The sequence below is a fragment of the Rhinatrema bivittatum genome, chromosome 2 (assembly GCF_901001135.1).
Source record: "Rhinatrema bivittatum chromosome 2, aRhiBiv1.1, whole genome shotgun sequence".
Classification (NCBI taxonomy): Eukaryota; Metazoa; Chordata; class Amphibia; order Gymnophiona; family Rhinatrematidae; genus Rhinatrema; species Rhinatrema bivittatum.
Window position 1 is genome coordinate 341,488,950 of NC_042616.1, and position 16,521 is coordinate 341,505,470.

Below are 16,521 nucleotides of genomic sequence, written 5' to 3' on the forward strand. Positions count from 1 at the left end.
TCCTTGACGGCCACTACATCTAAATCAGCTTTTTCCATGTCTGCCTTTCAGTACAGGACTTTATTCCCAATATTATATGCATTAGTGGAGCTAGCTTTGCAGATATTGTTCATTTATTTGCTTACAATGATTTACCTGCCATAATTTCCCAAATCTTGTTTATGGCGGGTAACAACAATAATACTGCCCTTTTTTCACATTTCAATACAGTGTCATACTATTTAGCATCATATTAATTGCCCGATGTGGTACAGATTGGAGATAACCATCCCACATATCCAATAGTTCGATTCCTTTAATGTATGCACAGATTTAAACGAAGCTTTTCTTTCCTCCTTGTATCATCATTTTTTTTATTTAATTTTCTTCTTTACTTGTTTGTCTCTCTGCTTTTTACTACTAAGTTTTTTTTTTTGCTCCCGAGAGTCATGGCTGGCGGCTGTTCGTTCTGTTTGACGCAAATAAAGTTGGTTTCTTTGTGTGCATGAGCAGTATGGTTGGAAAAAGTATCTGTGCTTGTTTAATAAAGTTGGGTGAGTGTGGGAGCATGCTCTGTGCGATTCCAGGAAGTCTGCCTAGTAATCAGGGCTACTTGCTGTTTTTTTTTTACTGCTTGTGCTTTGTTTCTTGCTTTATGAAGGTGTGTGGCTGCCTAAGATATATGTTTGGGTAAGGTTTGTATTATTATTTTTTTTCTTCTTGTTTTGGCTGTATTCATAATTGCAAGGTTGGAGGATTTACTGTCTGGGATTTTATGAATGTGGGAGATCGTAGAATATTTTCTTAGTCTCGATACTTTTGTGAGATGCTCACAAAGTCACGGATATATTTCTTAAGGTGGTTTATTTGGTGAGAGGCACAGTAACATAGTAATGACGGCAGAAAAAAACTAAATAGTCCATCCAGTCTGCCCTGCACGTTTCTTATGTTAGTAAATGCTGCTCCATGCCCAGATATTTCTGTTAAGGGTAGTAACTGCCGTTCCATGCAGGTTACCCCCTAGCCTTATGTTAAGAGTAGTAATATTAACGATCAAAACCAAGCAACTGTCAAACCCATAACAAAATTATAGCTAGCATAATTTTTTACAGGGTGAGCAGCCTTCTTGATAATTCATATAATGTTTCTGCTTGAATGTGCTTTGTTTTTGGACTTCACCATAGAAGCAGTCCTGTGCTTTTTCCCTGTATGCATATTAGTACCTTGGACCATAAAAGTTAGGGCTCAGCATTCAAATTCCACCCCTGCCCCCTGGTGTGGAAGTGGAGAGTGATGCTGCAGGTGCATGAAAATCATGTAAATTAATTGGTTATGGATAGTAATCCCCATGCCTTCTGTTAGAGGTAGTAGCTGCCACTTCATGCTGGTTACCCCCATGCAGCCTTTTCTTAATTTCCAACTCTAGCCTTTAGGCATTCCAGGTATCCACCATCCTCTCTGTGAAGAAATACTTCCTGATGTTGGCTCTGAATCATCCCCCCCCCCCCCCCCCCCCCCCCCCCCCCCCCCCGGAGTTTCTTTTCCTGACCCCTAGTTCTGTTTCTTTTCTAACAGAAACCGTTCAAAGTTAATGCATCAATAAAACTTTTAAGATATCTGAAGGTTTGTATCATATCTCCCCTGCACCTTCTCTCTTACAGGCTATACATATTCAGATCCTTGAGCCTCTCATAAGTCTTCCGATATAGACCCCACACCATTTTGTTTGCCGTTCTCTAGACTGCCTCTGTTCTGTCTCTATCCTTTTTGAGATTCAGAATCCAGAACTGAACACAGTACTCCAGGTGAGGCCTCACCAAGGACCTGGAGAAAGGCATTATAATCTCCTTTTCCTAGTGTGTAGCAGATGGACTCAGGACCAATGGGTATAGTGTACTCCTGATAGCAGTGGGAGACTGATCAGATTTCAATCTGACCTCAGCCCTAGTACATATACCCCATGCAGGAAGTGCAGCTCTTCAGTATTTTCCGTCTCCATAGCAGTTAGGGACTCTATGCATGCTCGCACAGCGTTAGAGTAATTTTACCAAAGAAAACCAAAATAAGAAATCTTACCTCCACAGACGAGCCCCGCTCTCCTGTGGTGACACCCATGGGTCCCTCCCCCAGTTGAGAATTCCCGAGGTGATTTCCGCAATCCCTCGGAGGTAAGCCTTGGTCCGGCGGCCGACCCTCAGAGAGGACCTAGCCCCCGACATCGGGTGAGGCTAAGAGGCAGCGGGTGCAACTTTGAGCGCGGCGGTGAAGGTATTTTCCCTCTTCCCCCCCCCCCCCCAGCCGGAGACCTCCCGAAATGAGACTGGGATGCACTGAGACAAGGTAAGGTAGAAATCTATTTAAAAGTCTCCGGTCTCCTAAGCTCGAGGAATCGCACAGGTCGCCAGCCGGCACCAGTGCCATCGGGTTGATCTGCCCTAGCAGGGCTAGACCTTGGTCAGATCCGAGGGTCCTCCCATGTGGAGACCCTCTGAGGTGGTCGCCATATTGTCCACGTGGTCGCCGTCACCATTTTGAGCTGTTCTCCGCCCTGTCCGCCGTTCCGATCCGTGCGCACAGAGGCGAGCCGTGCGCACAAATATCTTATGCGCACAACATCGCGCACCCAAGTAAAGTGCGCACAAGAGGCGCGCATAGCCACGCTTACTGTGCCGGGCGCATAACTTTGATCTGTGCGCATAACAGCATGCACATCTCACCGAGCTCGCACCAAACCTAGGCGCACAACTTCGCACTGGAGCGCACAACTGCATCTTACGTGCACAAGCCATGGCACCACCGGAAAAGAAACTCAAAGCTCAGGGCCTTTGCCCAGCATGCCACATTAGAGCTGCAAAGCATGAGGAGGCCACGGCCCTGTGTATACAGTGCGAAGAGGCCCTAGGGGATCCAACTCATGGCCCTCCCCAGCCGGTACTGGGTTCCAGCCTTTCGAGCAGTACGCTGGACTTAGCACTGCACAGCGGGACCCCCTCAAATGGGGCTCCCCAGGGACATGGCGCCCCTTAGTCTAGACCCAGCGTCTATCTCCTGGGTGGAATTCTTCAAAGGTCTGCATGCCTTTGTCCACATGCAACCGGGGCCTCCTATAATACAGCCACAGGCTCCACCAGAGGACCTCAACATCCCGGGTCCCTCTATGCCCAGGGAAGTGATCCCACCGCCCAGAAGCTCCACCTTCGGGGACACGGACAACTCGGATGAAGATTCAGAACCCCTGGAGGAAGGGGAGCTCCTTCCGGGGACAGAGCCCCACCGAACCATGAGACGCTTCTTCACCAAGGACAAGCTTCCAGACCTGGTCACACACAGCTTAAAAGAGCTTGCTATCCCGGGCACAAGTGCCTTGGGGAACCTAAGACGAACCCACTACTAGAGGGACTCCGTCAGACCTCCCGCCATTTCCCACTATTACAAGCCGTCCAGCAACTAATTGACCTGGAATGGGATGACCCAGAAACTACGTTCAAAGGGGGCCGGGCTCTGGCAGCCATGTACCTTCTGGACCCAGCCGCCAAAGATCTCCTGGCATGTCCGAAAGTGGACACCATGGTCTGCTCAGTCTCGAAGCGCACTACTATCCCGGTGGAGGGAGGAGCAGCACTCAAGTATGCTCAAGACAGACATCTGGAATCTATCCTCAAACAGTCCTTTGACGTCTCCGCTATGTCTGCACAGATCGCGGCCTGCTGCGCCGTGGTGACACGTGCCTGCTTAGCATAGACCAGGAACAACACTCTTGGGGAGGCCCTGGAACCAGCAGTATCATTCCTCACGGACGCTGCTTCTGATCTGGTACGCACCGCAGCTAGAGGAGTGTCATCTGCCGTGGCAGCCAGAAGACAAATCTGGCTCCGAAACTGGTCGGCCGACGCATCCTCCAAAACGAGACTCAAAAGGATGCCTTTCAAGGGAGCACTCCTGTTCAGAAGCGAACTAGAGAAACTAGCCAACAAATGGGGCGAGTCCCCATTGCCGCGGCTACCGGAGGACAGTAATAAGAGAAACCAGTGATCCTTCCCCCGAACCTCCAGGGGCAGAGGATCACAGAGCTTCAACCCATATAGAAGCACATATCAAGCGGCCCGCCCTGCAGGCTGGAGCCAGTCTTTTCGGAACAAGCATAACAAAAGGGGAGCCAGCTCGGGCTCAGGCCCCAGCCGCACCCCACAATGAAAATCAGCCGACCCGTCCAAAGGAAGAAGCCATAGGGGGCAGACTTGCCCTATTCTACCAAAGATGGGTCAAGATAACTTCAGACAAGTGGGTCCTATCCATCATTCGAGAGGGATAGTACCTGGATTTCCACCACTTCCCTCCGGACAAGTTTGTGGAATCTCCCTGCCATGACCCTTCCAAGAGGATGGCAGTGGAAGCCACACTGACCAAATTGCTAGCCTTAGAGGCTATAGCACTGGTGCCCCCACAACAAATAAATACTGGACATTATTCCATCTGTTTTATCGTCCCCAAGAAAGAAGGAACGTTTAAACCCATCCTGGACCTCAAGGCGGTCAACCGTCACCTGAAGATTCCTCGCTTTCGCATGGAAACCCTATGCTCGGTAATAAGGGCGATACAACCGGGAGAGTTCCTTACATCCCTGGATCTGTCGGAAGCCTACCTACACATTCCGATCCATGAAGAGCATCAGCGTTTTCTACGCTTCTCGATCCTGAGCCGTCACTACCAGTTCCGGGCACTACCTTTCGGGTTAGCCACTGCACCCCGGACTTTCACCAAGATCATAGTGGTGGTGGTGGTAGCAACACTGAGGAAGGAAGGAATCCGCGTGCACCCTTATCTAGACGGTTGGCTGATCAGGGCAAAATCCCAAGAGGAAAACCACCAGGCAACCAACAGAGTCAAAACTCTACTGGAGAGCCTCGGGTGGCTGGTCAACACAAACAAGAGCTGCCTGCAGCCCTCCCAATCTCTAGAATACTTGGGAGTCCGCTTCGACACCAGACAAGACAAGGTCATCCGGACACCGACAAGGAGATCAAAACTGAGGACCCAGTTGCGAACCCTGTTGAGCGAACTTCGCCCCACAGCATGGGATTACCTACAAGTCCTCGGCCTCATGGTATCCACACTGGAAGTAGTGCCATGGGCATGAGCTCACATGAAACTCCTACAACGCTCACTACTATCACGATGGAATTCACTGTCCCAGAACTACACCATATGTCTTCAGCTCCCGAACAGAGTTCGGGCCCAACCACGGTGGTGGCTACAAGAAGGCCATCTGAGCCAGGGAACGAGACTATCTTCACCAACCTGGATCCTGCTCACCTCGGATGCCAGCCTATGAGCATGGGGAGCACACTGCCAGGAGCTAACCGCCCAAGGGCAATGGAACAAAGAAGAGTAGGGATGGAACATCAATCACCTAGAAGCCCAGGCAGTCAGACTAGCCTGCCTACAATTCGGTCACAGACTCCGAGACAAAGCATTCAGAGGAATGTCAGACAACGCCACAACAGTGGCCTACATCAACCGTCAGGGAGGAACCAGAAGCCAACAGGTGTCTCTGGAAATAGACCTCCTAATGTCAGCGGCGGAAGCGAATCCTCTAGAGATCTCGGCCGTCCACATCGCCGGGAAAGACAACGTCACTGCGGATTACCTCAGCAGAGAAAGTCTAGACCCAGGAGAATGGAGGCTGTCAACTACAGCATTCCAATTGATAGTAAACCGTTGGGGAACACCAACCATGGACCTCCTGGCAAACCGGTCCAACGCTCAAGTGCCCAGCTTCTTCAGTCCTGGCGGGAACCCCAGTCCCAGGGAATTGATACCCTGGTACAGACCTGGCCACAGGAGACTCTGTTATACGCCTTCCCGCCGTGGCCCCTATTGGGCGCAATCATCCACAAGATAGAACAAGACAGGGGACCAGTACTTCTAGTGGCCCCGGACTGGCCAAGAAGACCGTGGTATGCAGACATGCGAGGACTGTTGACAGGGAGCCCCCTTCCGCTACCTCCACACAGAGACCTGCTCCAACAGGGACCGATCCTCCACGAGGATCCAGCTCGATTTCTCGCTTACGGTCTGGCCATTGAGAGGACTCGCCTAAGCAAGAGCGGATACTCGGGGGCAGTAATTGACACCCTGCTCCGAGCACGCAAGTTCTCCACATCCCTAACTCACATAAGGATTTGGAGAGTATTCGAAGCCTGGTGCGAGGACCGTGACATCATACCATGCTCAGTCAAAATTCCTACGATTTTGGAATTCCTGCAGAATGGCCTACAGAAGAAGGGATTGTCTCTCAACTCCATCAAGGTACAGGTGGCCTTATTGTCATGCTACGGAACCAAGAGCGAAAGTGGCAGCATAGCCTCTCACCCAGATGTCTCCCGCTTTCTGAAAAGAGTCAAGCAGATCCGACCACGCCTAAAGTGACCGGTGCCTCTTTGGAACCTCAACCTGGTCCTAGATTTCCTAGCAGGAACCTCCTTCAGACCTCTCCGCGGCCTGTCTTTCCGACTATTAACATTGAAGACAGCCTTCCTGCTGGCAGTCAGTTCGGCCCGTCGTATATCCGAGCTACAAGCACTGTCCTGCCGAGAGCCATTCTTCAGACTCGCCCTGGGAACCATCCAGTTATGCACAGTTCCGTCGTTCCTCCCCAAAGTGGTGTCTCACTTCCATCTCAACCAAACCATCTCGCTACCATCGCCAGATGAGCATAAGAATTCAGAAGAGGCTCGAAGTCTACGCCATCTCAAGGTTGGCAGGCTCCTAGTCCGATACCTGGAAAGATTGGAATCCGTACGAAAGACAGACCATCTATTCGTCCTTCACAGCGGGAAGAAGCCAGGGGAAGCGGCGTCGCGAGCAACCATAGCCTGCTGGATCAAAGAAGTCATCAAGGCGGCCTTCGTAGAAGCAGGCAAGCCACCATCTTTACAAGTCAAGGCCCATTCTACTAGAGCCCAGGCAGTGTCCTGGGCGGAAACCAAGATGCTGTCACCCGCCGAGATCTGCAGGGCGGCGACATGGTCCTCCATCCACACCTTCTCCAGGTTTTACCGCCTGGATGTTCAGGCTCAGGAGGACACAGCATTTGCAAGGGTAGTACTAAGTGGGTCACGGGCAGCCTCCCACCCGGTTCGGGAGTAGCTTTTATACATCCCATTGGTCCTGAGTCCATCTGCTACATGCTAGGAAATGGAGAAATTACTTACCTGATAATTTCGTTTTCCTTAGTGTAGACAGATGGACTCAGCATCCCATCCACGGCTGCTGTTACTCATAGAATTCTTGGGGGACATCGCCGGGAGCGAGTGATTCACGGGTAAGCCATGCTTTCCTTCATCTAGGACACCCATCCTACCGGGTGTCGAACGTTTCTCGGTTGAGGGCACTGGCGGTCTCCAGCTATAGCCAATTCAACCAGTTCAAATTAATTAAGTTAACCAAGTTTTAAAGTAAATCAAGTTATTCAAATTATGCAGTCATGCATATATCCACAATGCATTTCGAGGAGAATACTGAAGAGCTGCACTTCCTGCAGGGGTATATGTACTAGGGCTGACATCAGATTGAAATCTGATCTGTCTCCAACTGCTATCAGGAGTACACTATACCCGTTGGTCCTGAGTCCATCTGTCTACACTAAGGAAAACAAAATTATCAGGTAAGTAATTTCTCCATTTTCTTACTGGTTATTCCTTTCTCTCTATGCTGCCTGACATTCAGGTGGCTTTAGCTATCGCCTTATCGCATTGAAGAAAGGCATTTTCATATTATCTGTTTTTTTCTCAGCATTTATCTTCCTGAAGAGATCAATACTGAACTGTACTTAAACATATAATCATGTTGACAAACATATAACCATGTTATTTACTTATTAACTCGCATGTTATTTATTAACTGTTTAGCAATATTATATACTATTCTGTTACTTGGATTAATTATGTTCAATGTAAACCGCTAAATGAAGCGATAGTTACTGTTCCTTGTAAACCGGGGTGATATGTATATTATACAGGAACTTCCGGTATATAAATCCTTTAAATAAATAAATAAATAAATTGTTTTGCTGCCTTCAGATCGCCAGACACTATCATCACAAGGTCCCTTTCCCAGTCCGTGCACATTAGTCTTTCACCCTCCATCACATATAGTTCTTTTAGATTACCGCACCCTAGATGCATGACTCTGCACTTCTAGGCATTGAATCCAGGCCGCAAAGTCTTCAAGCTTTGTTAAGTTACTTTTCATGCTCTCTACTCCTTCATGCATGTCCACTCTGTTGCAGATCTTAGTATCATCCACAAATAGACAAACTTTACCTTCTATCCCTTCTGCAGTGTTACTTGCAAAACTATTGAACAGAAATAGTCCCAAAACCGATCCCTTTGGCACTCCCTTATCACTATTCTTTCTTCAGAGTAGGTTCCATTTACCATTAGACACTGTCTCTTGACAATCAGACAGTTTGTAGTCCACTCCACTGCCTTGGCTTTGAGTCCCAAGCTTCTCATTTTATGCTTGAGCCTCCTATGCAGGACCGTATCAAAAAGCTTTGCTGAAATCCAAGTAAATAGCAGTGAATGCACTTCATTGTTCCAATTCTGTTGTCACCCAATCAAATTAATCAGATTTGTCTGACAGGACCTTCTCCTGGTAAATCCATGCTGCCTCAGGTGAATGTTTTGTCTATTATTTTATTGGTGTAGAGATGAGTCCTCATGCCTTCTTGTTTTCTTTTTGTTATATTATTCCTGACACTATTTTTTTTTTGTGTGGCTATGGCTACAAATTTGAAATGTCTCTTTGTATGTGAAAGGTATTAACAATCCTATAAAGAAGGAAAACATTTTATTATACCTCAGATGCTTACAGGCAAATATTTTCCTCCAATAAATCATTTGGATTATAAGGAGACATAGAAATTATACGCAATAAGATCTGAGGTTATTGTGTTTTTCCCAGGATTAGGATAAAACAATGGAGTTGTAATACTTATTAGGAAGTTCTTGGGTGGGAACATAATTACGCAAGAGTGTTATACTGAGAGGATATGGGTAAAGTCTCCATTCCTTTTTTTATCCTACTATACCAATCCAGAACCAAAGGCAGTTAAATAATGAGGCAGCAGCTTTAAGCAGCAAAATTTTGGGGCGGCAGCAGCTGTCCCCCAAAATATGCTTGTGGCCCATGCTTCATGTTGAATTTTGTATTTTAATGCCAATGGGGTTCCCACACCCTGCCGGCAGTAAGGTCCGCAGGGCAGCGTTGTTAGATGGCGTGCTAGTGGGTTCCCACTACATGCCAGCAGTAGGAAGGTCCCGTGGCAGCGGCAATGCTGCAGATGATGTGCTGGCAGTGTTCCCAATCCCCACTAGCAGTAGGAAGGCCCTGCAACTGTGGCACACTGACATCTTGCTGGCGTGGTTCCCACTCCCTGCCAGCAGTAAGACCTGGTGGCAGTAAGAAGATCTAGGGTGGAATTGGAAAAAGATAAGGGAAGGGTGATGTGAGTGACAGAGGGAAGGGAGGGGGGTGTGTGAGAGGGTTGCGTGAAAGAACATTTTGTGTTGTGAGAGAGCTATTTAGGTATTTGAGAGCCTGTATATGAGAGAGTCTGTATGCATTATTGTGAGAGAGAGGGTGTATAAGAGATCCAGTATGCATGTCTCATTATGTGTGTGTGAAAGAGCTGGTATGTGCGTGTTTGTGAGATCCTGTATGTGTGTGTGAAAGAGAGAGCTGATGTGTGTGTGTGTGAGGGGGGGGGGAGCCTCTATACGTGTGTGTGTGTGAGAGAACCTGTATGTGAGAGAACTGGTATGCGTATGAGAGACAGCCTTTGCGAGTGAGACCGCTGGTATGTGTATATGCGAGTGTGTGAGAGAGCCAGTATATATATATATATGTGTATGTGTGTGTGTGAGAACCAGTATATATGTCTGTCTATGAGGGAGCCTGTGTGCAGGAACGAGAATGAATGTCTTCATGCATGTGTGTGTGTGTGTGAGAGAGTCTGTGTGCAGGTGTGCATGAGGACCTGGTGTGTGTGTGTGAGGGATAGAGAGCCTGAGTGTGTGTGTGAGATGATGCTAAATTTACAGTTTTATGTAAACCGATGTGATGTCCCCCTACTAATGTCGGTATATAAAAATTTTCAAATAAATAAAATGAAGTTAGTGCAGCTCCCCTCCCCCAATTCATGACAATCTCAGGGTGACTGGAAATCAGAAGATCCCAGATATGGAGAGTGGCTAAATTTTTAAAATTCTTATTAATTTTAATTGTTGTTGAATATCATTTGTTCTGTCTGTTTGAAATCTTTTTTTTTGCTTTTTGAGACCCTTTAAAACAATTTCCTGAATTTAATTATTGAATGATGATCTGTTCATTAGCTGTTTTGAAATATTTAGACTTTCTTTTAATATAGTTTTACGACTGATGTGATATATTTCTAGATTTTATTATTGTTTTATGAGTAATGATGTTTTTCTACTGTTGCACTGCATACTGAATCTGGCGCCTTGCTGTTTCCAGTTCAGGTTTTGTCTGCATGTTTCTGTTTATACTTTATGGTCTGTATATTCTGTATTTGGTGAGGATCTGTTTGTGTTCTGCCTCAGTGACTGAGATGAAGTATTCTGTTCAGTTTCTGTAGTTCTGTGTAGAGATCTATATAGCAGCCTGGCTTGTTCTGTTTTTCCTAATATGAGGTGTATTGGTGTTTTAGGGCCTGGTGTAATATTTGCAGTGTTGCCTTTTCATAGGTAGGGTTTACATTTAGTGCTGGTTTGGTATAGAAGGTTTACTATATTGTAATTGTAATTCAGTTTACTCATGGCTTTCTGAGGGCCAAGCTCATATCGAACACACTTTACAATAGGCCTAATACCATTCGGGTTCCAAGTGCCTTTTTTGCAGTTTTTTTGGTTGGCATCACAGTAGTTCATGTAAAAATAATACACATGTTGCTGTGATGTTTTTACCTCTGATTATGAATGTTATATTTCATGAAAAATCTATTATTATTATAAATGTATAATTTTTAACTGTGTGTGGTAAGGGTTAGGAATGAGGGGGTTCAAGGTTGTAAAGTATGAATAGGGCGTCTAATACCCTTGCACCAACCTGAAGAAAGTCTGCCATTTACAGATCCCCACCATTCACCCATCTCCCATTTCTCCAGGTGGCAAATGCTGGGAATCATGGGAGGCATATTGTAGGGTATCCGGGAGTGTGGCAGGGTTGCCAGCTTCCTACAAATATTATCACTGACGCTCTCTATCTGCCACTCCTCTGGAATCTCTGACTCCTACTTCCCTCCCCTTCTGCATCATTTCAAATCATTGAAAGTGCCAGACTCTAAGGGGATCCTCCCCTTGGCCCTCAATGTACCATCTCATGCCTTGCCTCGGGCAGCAGATTGCCTTGAGCCGCCCCCTGTCCAGAACGATTGGGTTATGTTCCCCCTTCTGACAGATCACATGACTTTTTTTTCCTGTGCTATCCTTGCTATTTACATGTGATGCAGGACAGTGCAGCTTTAACTGCAGCTTATATAGCTGTCTGTGGACTAGGCACCCTGCTGCTGATAAATCCCAGTCAAATTGAAGGTCTTGGTAGAGCTGAAAGGGGAATCTATATTAAGAATTTTAAAGGAAAAGGATAAGAAGATCATCTTCTAAAAGTTAGTCTGCCCTTCTGTTCCCTCTTTATATTTTTTCTTGAGTTGATTAGTGTTAAATAGTTTTGTTTTTCTTTTTCTTTTTTTTTTTTTATATATATGTGCCCCTACTATGGATGACCCTGAAATTTTTTGGACACATAGCTTCTGTAGTGGCTGAACAGGGGGAGATATACTCCTATATTGGGGAATGATTTTAAACTTTCCTTATTTTCCTGCTAGACCAGTCCTTATGAGATTTCCCTCTTCCACAGAGCACACTCCTTTTTGTCCCTTGTGTCCTCACGTCCAGGTATAAGGGAGGTGTGGCCTCAGACAATTGCCAGTCTCTGCCTCCAGCAAGCTGCAAACTATTAAGGACAGGTTCCTAGTCAGGTCCCAGTGTCTTGCTTCAACTACAGCCTGGTAGAGACTTCTAGTTCCTGCCGAACAATCCTTGGGGGCTGTTCTCTCCAGTGATAGCCTGATCACAGAGAGAGAAATTCCCCTTACCCTCTCTTGGCCATGCTCCCTTCAGACTTGCTCCCATTACCCCGAGAGGTTTGGTTTAGCTGCCCTGATAGTTCCCACTCAAAGGTGGGAACCCCCTAAGGAGTTTAATGCAGGGTAGCTGGACATCCCTCCCTCCTCTGCTCCTGTGCTTGGTTTGCCACATAAGAACATGCCATACTGGGTCAGACTGAGGGCCCATCAAGCCCAGCATCCTGTTTCCAACAGTAGCCAATCCAGATTACAATCGCCTGGCAAATACCCAAACATTAAATAGATCCCATGCCACTATTGCCAGTAATAACAGTGGCTATTCCCTTAGTCATCTTGTTCAATAGCAGTTTATGGACTTCTCCTCCAGAAACTTGTCCAAACCTTTTTCTAAAGCCACCTACCCCAACTGCTCTAACCACATCCTCCGGCAATGAATTCCAGAGCTTAATTGTGTATTGAGTGAGAGAGAATGTTCTCCGATTTGTTTTAAATGTATTTGCTAACTTCATGGAGTGCCCCCTAGTCCTATTATCTGAAAGAGTAAATAACCGATTCACATTTGCCCATTCTTGTCCTCTCATGATTTTATAGACTTCCATCATATCCCCCCTCAGCTGTCCCTTCTCCAAGCTGAACAGCCCTAACCTCTTTAGCCTTTCCATCCCCTTTATCATTTTGGTCACACTTCTCTGTACCTTCTGTAGTGCAACTGTATCTTTTTTGAGATGCCTCCATAAAGATCTTTTAAAAAAAAAAAAAAAAAAAAAAAAGGCAAGGCAATATATAATGTCATGGCACCTGCCCCAAACCCTGTGGGTATGTGTGGCAGGGTGATGGGGAAGGACCTCAGCAGTAGTGGCAACTGGCGGAGGGAGGCTGCCAAGACAACGTTGCATTTCTCTGTTCCCGACAGATCGTGACGGCGTCTCTTACAATATTTGAGGAAGGACCCATGGCAGTGGCCTGGTGCCGTAACTTGCGAAGGCCTCCCTGCCAGGGCTGTGCGACTGTGGAGAGGCAGGCATAGCCCCCACGGCACAGCGCAGAATCACAATAAGGCAGGCAGAGCCTATGGGAAAACTTAAAAGAAAAAAAGAAAAACCCTGCACTAGCATTTGTGGGTGTTCTCTGTGTACCGCAGCAGTTCCAGGGAAAGCTAACTACAGCCCCCAGCCCCTTACTCTATATTCTTCATTTTCTTAAAAACCTAAAAAAGGAGGGGGAGTGAAAACAATTATCTGGGATAATGAAAAGAGGCTGATATACTGCCTGTGTCGGGCAGTGTATTTTAAACACGTCTCTACTCCAATAAAGAATTGAAAAAGACCCAGGCATCTACCCTTTTCGTTCCCCCTAAATCTGCAAATTTGAATATAATACGGGAAAGAGCTCTCTCCATCACTGGTCTACTACTGTGGAACTCTCTACCACAGGATCTGCGACTCGAACCAGATATTAAAGCTTTTAAAAGAGCACTAAAAACATGGCTATTCCAGCAAGCCTTTCCACAGTCTTTAAATCTATTTTAAGTTTCTGATCTTACTGCTAATTTTAGTTTATTGTATAATTTTATAATTTTAAGATGTTAAAATTTTTTATTTAAATGAATTTATGTATTTCCTTTTACCGATAGTTTTTAAATGCTTTTAATAGGGCATTTATAATTACTGTACACCGATATGATTTGTTTATGAACGTCTGTATAAAAAAAACAAATAAATAACTGGCCTGTAGTTTCCAGCCTCCTCTCTGCTACCACTCTTGTGAAGCGAGACCTCTACAGCTCTTGTCCAGCCTCACAGCACCACTCCCATTTTCAGGGATCTATTGAACAGGTCGTTCAGCAGACCTGCCAGGACAGCTCTGAGCTCTTGTAGTATCCTGGGGTATACCTTGTTTGGCCCTATGATCTTGTCCACTTTTAGTTTTCCTAGCTCTTCCCATATGTTCTCTTCTGTAAAAGGAGTTGTATCTACCTCATTCCCATTTATGGTGTGGTCAACCAGCAACAGTCTTTCTCCAGGATCTTTTTTAGTGAATACGGAACTGAAGTACCGGTATTTGTTTAATATTTCTGCCATTTCTACCGAAATGGCAGAAAGGTGACAAGGAACAAGGTCACCTTTCTACTGAAAGGTGACCTTGTTCCTTGTCACCTTTCAGTTTTACTATATCTCTTCGGGCCTTCCTTCTTTCTCTGATATATCTGAAAAATGTGTTGTCACCTCTTTACCTCTGTGACAATCTTTTCTTCCGCTTGATCTTTTGCTTTTCTCATATCTTTCTTCATCTCCCTCAGTTTCGCCAGGTATTTTTCCCTTTGTTCCTCTTTTGTGATCCTTTATACTTCCTGAACACTGTTCTTTTTGCCTTTATTTTCAGCCATCTCCTTTGTGATAGCTCCTTTTAATTTGCCCACCATTGTTCCACTTCACCCATTTTCTCCCAGTCTTCTAGTTCTTCCTCCAGGTCCATTCCCATTTTGTCTGTCTGTATTTTTTAAATTCAGATCTCGGGTCTTTGTGTGAATTCTCTGTGTCTTATTTGAGATATCAAACCATATTGTTTGATCATTGGTATTCAAGTGGGCACCTACCTGGACATTAGAGATATTATCCCCATTAGTGAGCACTAGGTTGTGTATCACACCCTCCCTCGTGGATTCTATTATCATTTGTTTGAGCAGAGCCCCTTGAAGGGCATCCACTATCTCTCTACTTCCTACAGATTCCGCAGAACTGATACTCTAACATCTGGCAGATTAAAATCTCCAGCTATTAACACTTCTTCCTTCTTTCCCACATTTTGGATGTCTTCTACCATATCTCGATCCAGGTCTTCAGTTTGGATTGGAGGCCTGTAGACCATGCCACTGTAAATGGATGAACTATCATCTTGTTTTAGGGTAGCCCATAATGCTTCCTCCCTACCCCATGTCCCTTGCATTTCTCTTGCATTGATATTGTTTTTTGACATAAAGTTCTACTCCTCCCCCTTTTCTGACCTCCCTTAAGTTATAGCCCAGGATGGCCATGTCCCAGTCAAGAGACTCCATGAACCATGTCTCCGTAATGGCAACAATGTCCAAGTCCGCCTCCACCATGAGGGCTGGCAGATCTGGGATTTTATTGCCCAGGCAATGAATATTTGTGATTATAACTTCCAGCTTTTCTCCCTTGGTTTGCTTACCTTCATAGTCACCTTTTCTGCTCCTTTGCTTAAGCATGGAATGTAGAACTGACTGATTTTATTATCTGCTCTCGCTTCTTGTATTGCTTGGGGGTGGCATTTCAATTTCATTGGCCACCGTCTGCCACCCCCATCCTATAGATTAAATGCCTGATGATGTGTGACCAGAATTTATCACTAAGAATCTTGCTGTCAAATGTAGGCCATCCTTATTGTATTGTCTCTTACTGTTTCGTACACGACCCCTGTCACCAATGTATCCAAATCCACTTTCTTTACACCATGCTTTAAGCCATGTATTGAAATTTTCTATCTGATCTATCATTTCCTTTCCCTTTCTGTGAACAGGTAATATTTCAGGAAAGGCAATATTCTTTACCATGGGTTTAATCTCCCTCCCCAGACACTGGAAATCTTTCTGTGCTGAGTGGTACTGTTTCTAGCGAGGTTGTTGGTCCCCAGATGGATAACATTGATATTAGTTTTTATTTTCCTCTATAATTGCACAGATTACCTGGTTTGCATTTCTACTAGTTGAAGATCCTGGAAGGCATTTAATTTTTGTGTTGCCTGTGAAAAGAGATCCCAAATTAGCTTCTCTAATTTAATCTCCTATCAGAAGGAGCTTTCTTTTATGAGGTTTGATAATGTTAAAGGGTGTTTGGTTGCATTGAGTGGCTTCTTCCTTTACAGATGTCCACTTATTGTCTATTCGAAGAGCAGCTTTGGTTTCCAATGCAGAAAAGACATTATGTACGGTAATTTATAGGTAGAAGCACTTATTCTCTCCCTTTTGAAAAAAGAAATGTGATATAAAGACTAGCCAAAAAAATACTCTCTCATTTGGCAAGGACTGTTTCACACAATGTAGCATAGAGAGCTATTAATTATTAGCTGGAGAGTTTTGGTCTACAAGCAAGTTCACTGTGAAAATATACAGATGGGATAGCCCAAGTTAATAAACTCAAATGCAGGAAAAAGGGATTAAATAGCAGAAAAAAACCACTTTCTAAAAGTACACATTAAGAAATGGAAATATATTAAAAACTATGCAGGAGAAAATATTTTAACAGCAGAGCACAAAAGCTTCTAATGTGTACACTGAGGAAGCTGTATAAATATATTGAAACAAATCACTTAGCAAATAGCAATATTATATGCTTTTCAATCAAGCTTCACACTGA

At 45.3% G+C, this 16,521-nt stretch overlaps 1 protein-coding gene across 3 annotated transcripts in view; it reads left to right on the forward strand.

Moving 5' to 3' along the window:
* The first annotated feature begins 539 nt into the window (after positions 1-539).
* The window catches only part of INO80C (INO80 complex subunit C), a 122,213-nt gene continuing 106,231 nt past the window's right edge, over positions 540-16,521 (forward strand). For 2 of the 3 annotated variants that reach the window (XR_003854626.1, XM_029589851.1), the window contains exon 1: positions 540-669. The gene's annotated coding sequence lies outside the window, so the exon portion shown is untranslated. Of the gene's footprint in view, positions 675-16,521 lie in introns of all 3 variants that reach the window. The other variant, XM_029589852.1, reaches the window with a different exon arrangement.